The sequence below is a fragment of the Henckelia pumila genome, chromosome 3, assembly GCF_033568475.1.
Source record: "Henckelia pumila isolate YLH828 chromosome 3, ASM3356847v2, whole genome shotgun sequence".
NCBI lineage: Eukaryota > Viridiplantae > Streptophyta > Magnoliopsida > Lamiales > Gesneriaceae > Henckelia > Henckelia pumila.
Genome location: NC_133122.1, coordinates 199,599,112 through 199,604,271, shown reverse-complemented (window position 1 = coordinate 199,604,271; position 5,160 = coordinate 199,599,112). Strand labels below are relative to the sequence as shown.

Genomic DNA, 5,160 nt, shown 5'->3' with positions numbered 1-5,160 from the left:
TTCTTGATTAGTTTGAGTTTTTTCATCTTGGTCAGCTTGGTTTTGTTCACCTTGATCACTTTGTTGTGGATAATATAGGGGATGAACACACCAATAATAGATTCATCATATGTTATGGTTATTTATCTGGACCAAACTAATATATTGGGTGTCATTTTACCTTATGCAATCATTCTGAAATCTACCCTATCGACTTGGGAGATTTTTTTCGCGTATATGATTAAATCATCAAGAGATTGGAATAAAATATATTTATTCAAAGCAAGATATTTATAAAGATAGGTAATTCACGCTATACAAAATATAGGATTTTATTGATGTAGTTAGTTTTGGTGGCTGACCACCTGTTTATATTAATCATGTATTTAAACACATTTTATTTAGTTGTTTCTACATCAATTTCAAATTATGGATTGTAAATTATGCTAGTAAGTTATATAATAATCATTATTGTAGTAATAACAAACACAAAATTTCTCAAAATTTTGTTCAGTGGCATTTAATAAAGAATTTTAAGGCGTTATTTTAAAAAAATTTAAGGATTTATTTTAAGAATTTTTGGGTCCTAAATCATTTATTTGAGGCATTTTAAGAAGCATCAATTGCTACTCCCTATTATAAAAAAATTTCTACACCATTTCGCATTAAAAGTGTAAAATGATTTCCAAAAAATTAAATTGTAGAGTAATTTAGTCATTTTAGAGGTGGGTGTACAAATTGATGTACAACAATGGATGTACCTCTAGAATTCTCCTTTATTGATACAATAGATAGGTACAACGTAAAGAATCGTCTCTCCTCTTCCCAAACCCCTTTCCCACGATCGATCCATTTCTCCCCTAGCCCTAGATGCCGCTCCAAGACGTCGATTTGCCGCCCTAGACTCCGGAAATTTGCCGATTGAAGCTAGACAAAGGTAAGATCTCATTTTTTTCTTCGCTCTTTATCGCAGATTTAGGAACACATAGACAAAGGTAGGATCTCGTTCTTTTCTTCGCTCTTTATCGCATATTTACGAACACATTCATGGATGTGTATCGAGCGGACGATGAATATGACTATTTGTTCAAGATATACCACGATTGGTGACTCGTCGTATATGAAGATTCGGTGGCATCTTTTCACCTTCTTTTAAGCTTCACGATCCATATTAATTTTTTCAAATCTTGAGGGTGTGAAGAAGAAGAGGGGAAGGCCGAGGAAGTAGGGCACTCCATAGCAAACCGCCGCCTCTAAGAGACCCTACTTCCTCGTCATCCCCAAGGGAGATATAGTCGGGATTGGTTATCGGAAGATAATTGTATCGAAAGGTAAGGTGTTAAAACACTTGTGTTAAAAAACTATGCTTGATGCTTTAACCAAATTTTGTCCACTTTGTTTCGGTTTCTGATGAAATTGCCTTGGTTGAATTGTTGAGGTGGCAATTAGGTACAGTTCAAGTTTGAAAATAAGATTTTCTTAGAAATTGATGTGTGTTAAGAGGGTGTAAAATTATATGGGGTGAAAATATGAAGTTTTTTACACTGGGAATCTGATGCTAGGTGCATCAAGGCGCATTGGCTTTTTACCATTGAAGTGGGAATGATCTAATAGCCTAGGCATGCACCTAATCTAACTAAATATTTAAATATATGCCAATAGAATATTACATTTCTTATAAATACTGACAACTTTAGATGTTGATGACCAGAAAATCAAGACGATGGATTGAATCACTTGCTTGAATTTTTCATTCATACCTACAATTTTTGACTTATCTCCAGTTTCTTCTGTGGAACTAATGGGATCTTTGGGTTTGCAATCACTATTAGTCTATTAGTAATTCAAACTTCATAGTGGGGTTATGTATTTGCCCAATAGGTATATTATCTCTTCTTAGGTGACAATATTTTCACTCACCTACCTGTTCTTTATCATTTTTTTTTTGCAGCCAGTTGTTTGTCCACTCTACAGCAACGACAAGTGTTACCATGTCTCTGAAAGTTGGCACATTTAATCTTTCGAACACCTGGACCCATCAACTATCAGAGACAACAAATGGAAATGTTGGAATTTATGTGATACTTTGTTATTTATGGATTGCAGTGATTAATACGCTTGAACTTTTGTGCTTGTAGTTTTTTCAGGAATCTGTGAGAATTTTTCAGGAGGTATTACTAATTTTTCAGAATTTATTTTGAATTAATTTTGAATTTCCAGATTATGTAAAGTAGAATTTTTGAATTTCCCGCGACACCTTTATCTCGTTATATTTTGTGTTTATTTTTGGGTAGCTAGCTAGCAATAGGGAGTTGAAGACTGTTTTACGTATCATTCACCATTTTGTCACTCCATTATGTAAAATATGTACATTCTTACAGCTTTTTCTTTGGATTCGTGAACTGTAGAACGTTATAAGTCGACTTTGGAAGAAATACACGCATTGCAGGAGATATATGACTAAATACTTACGATCATCCGTGCCTTGCTTCTTTGGATTGTTATAACTTTGGTTGTCTCTATGTTAATGTTGTAATGAAGCCTTGTGCTGTGAATTGCCATTTTCTTTAAGATATTTAATTATATTGGTTTAGTCTATTGAGTTGTTGCTTCTCTTGACAACTGCAGATTTGGTCACTAGTATTGGTTGACAATCTAGGTCACGGTTTGGATCTTTCTATCCTGTTCCTTGTTCTTTTTTATTGTATTGTGTTCACAAATATGTTCGCTCTGACTCCTCGTATGGAGAGAAACACAATGATTTATTGGTGTGCTATTCAAGCAGCAGAGGCAAAACTATATTATAATACTAGAACAATTTGCTGTGCTTCTGGTTCATCATGTTATTTAAATGCTGCCAACTAAGGTGCTAAGTTTCACAATCTGCTAAATGGTCATATTTGAGAAATGGCATGGAAATGCTCTTGTTAAGTTGGATGTTGTGAAGTCATGTTACTTTAACGATGTGATATTCATTACAAGAAGAATTGATGCACCTATTTTCTCGCACTTACTCCAACATGATGAGGATGTTATTGTGCTTTAATTTTGTACATTGTCACATTTTATTAAATCTGTTGTCTCAAACTTTCATCTTTATGGTATTCCAGCTTGCTGCGGATTTTGTTTTACTTTTATTTTTAGTGCGGCTTTCTTTGATTAACATACAAAGTCTGAGGCTAAAGTCAGAGATAAACTTACGCTGGAATTAACATGTCACATTTACGTGAATGGTGGCAGCACAAATGCATTTTTTGTGGTTGATGGCACAAGAAGAGGCGAAATAACACACTAGGCGCAGCTCTAGACTAAAGTAAAGTTTTGGTTCTTAGTTTTCAAAATCACGAGTTATATCCTATCCTAATGCATAAGGTGGGCGCGCGCAGTCATATCATGGAAATAAAAGTCAATGGCTCTGCACATGTGCAAGTTGAATGCAATGTCCATTTTCTTTGATAATGGCACCATATGTCATTCTATGCAAATGCGGACAATGATTATTTACTCTAAATAAAACGACTCTAACTTCTAACTTTTAAATAAATAAAGAAAACACGGAAAATTTAAAAATTTTGGCATAACCTATTTGTTTGAATAATAAAACCACCTATCTCAAACAGCATTTTAAATAAACCTCAACCCGAGGTGAACAACAAACATAAGCATGCAACACAGTATCTAATTCGATGCTAGACGAACGGACAAAAGTATTTAATGTTTACATTCCAACATAATTCGCAGGGGATATCACATCCTGCCATTGAAAGGGGAAACAACAACGACACAGTATAATTATGACATAGACATAAATGCGGAAAAAAAAAAAAAAAGAGCTGCAACGGTTAGGGTGTGCCTCCGAACACCTATGGACCCTGGAAATCCTGCCCCGCAGCCTCATCCAAATGCTCACCTGCACCAAGCAAAGTTGTAGCACCTAAAATCCAATATATTAAATCGCATGCATTAAATTAAATAAATATTATGATTTATTTTTAAGTTTAATCGATTTAAAATTCTTTATCTTAATTATTTGTTAATGAAATATTAATTATTTATTTAAATGTTTTTATTGTACTAAATATTTAATTAATACTTTTAATTACTTAAGTTTAATTGCCAAAATGATTTTAATTGTGCAACTTATTTGTTTTAAATATTTTAAAGGTTTAAGTTTGCTTAATTAAATGATTTTAATTATTTAGTTTATTCGTTTAAATTATCCTAACTGTCCCACTCATTTATTTAAAATGATTCAAGTTTATTGGATAGTTATTTAAATGATTTTAATTGTTAAGCTTATTTATTTAAATATTTTTGGATGATCCAACTTATTTGTTTTAAATAACTTAAGTTAGCGGTTAGTTATTTTAAATCATTTTAAATGTCTAGCTTATTTATTTAAATGTTTTCAATTGTCCAAGTCGTTTTAAAGATTTTTATTCCGCTTGTGTATTTTCTTTAAATGACTTTTAAACAATCGTTTAGTTTATTTAAATTATTTTAATCGCTCAGTTTATTATTTAAACATTTTATTTAACATTGTGACATCAAAATAACTAAATTATTGATTTTAATTTCTAAGTTAATGTTTTAATCCCCTCAAACGTTTAATTATTTTGCGACGCCTAAATTCTATAAATTAAATTACATGCCTAAATTAGTTTTAATGTTTAAATTCTAAAATTTGTAGTAATTTAAAATGATTTAAATCTCCTTAGAATTTATCGGTTTGCTATTAAAATTTTAATTTCTTAAATTGCTTGAATTTGTGACTTCCGGCTTCGGCGCGTGGCAAAGGCAATCACGGCGGGAAAATCTTTTATTTTAAATTTAGGTGACCTAAATTCCTTGAGAGGTGAGGAAAATAAATAAAAATCTTTATTTTAGATTTTTCCATTCAAGAAATCGCGTAAGCGCATTTTCGCGCGCAATTCTTTAAATTTCCTAAATTAGCCTTTTTGAACCCGGACAAGTGAAATTCCATTCTTGGCATTTAAAATTTAGGGTTCTAGAATTAGATATTTAAATTAGAGGGAATTCTTCAAGCTAAAATTTTAAATTCAAAACTAGCACCTTTTGGTGGTCAAAAAGATACCTTTAACTTGTCCAACTCTCACACTCACACCTATACATACATACACATAATATATAACATACAAACTTAAACCCTATCATTTTTAA

The 5,160-nt window shown here is 32.0% G+C and overlaps 1 long non-coding RNA gene across 3 annotated transcripts; it reads left to right on the top strand.

The window, feature by feature from the left end:
* The first annotated feature begins 728 nt into the window (after nucleotides 1-728).
* On the top strand, nucleotides 729-3,108 carry LOC140892759 (uncharacterized). 3 transcript variants are annotated; one of them, XR_012152898.1, is made up of 3 exons: nucleotides 729-916; nucleotides 1,931-2,150; nucleotides 3,090-3,108. It is a non-coding gene; the product is annotated as an uncharacterized lncRNA (long non-coding RNA). The 3 variants fall into 3 exon arrangements; XR_012152896.1 differs by lacking the exon at nucleotides 3,090-3,108 and adding an exon at nucleotides 2,608-3,058; XR_012152897.1 differs by lacking the exon at nucleotides 3,090-3,108 and adding an exon at nucleotides 2,388-2,543.
* The last annotated feature ends 2,052 nt before the right edge of the window (nucleotides 3,109-5,160 follow it).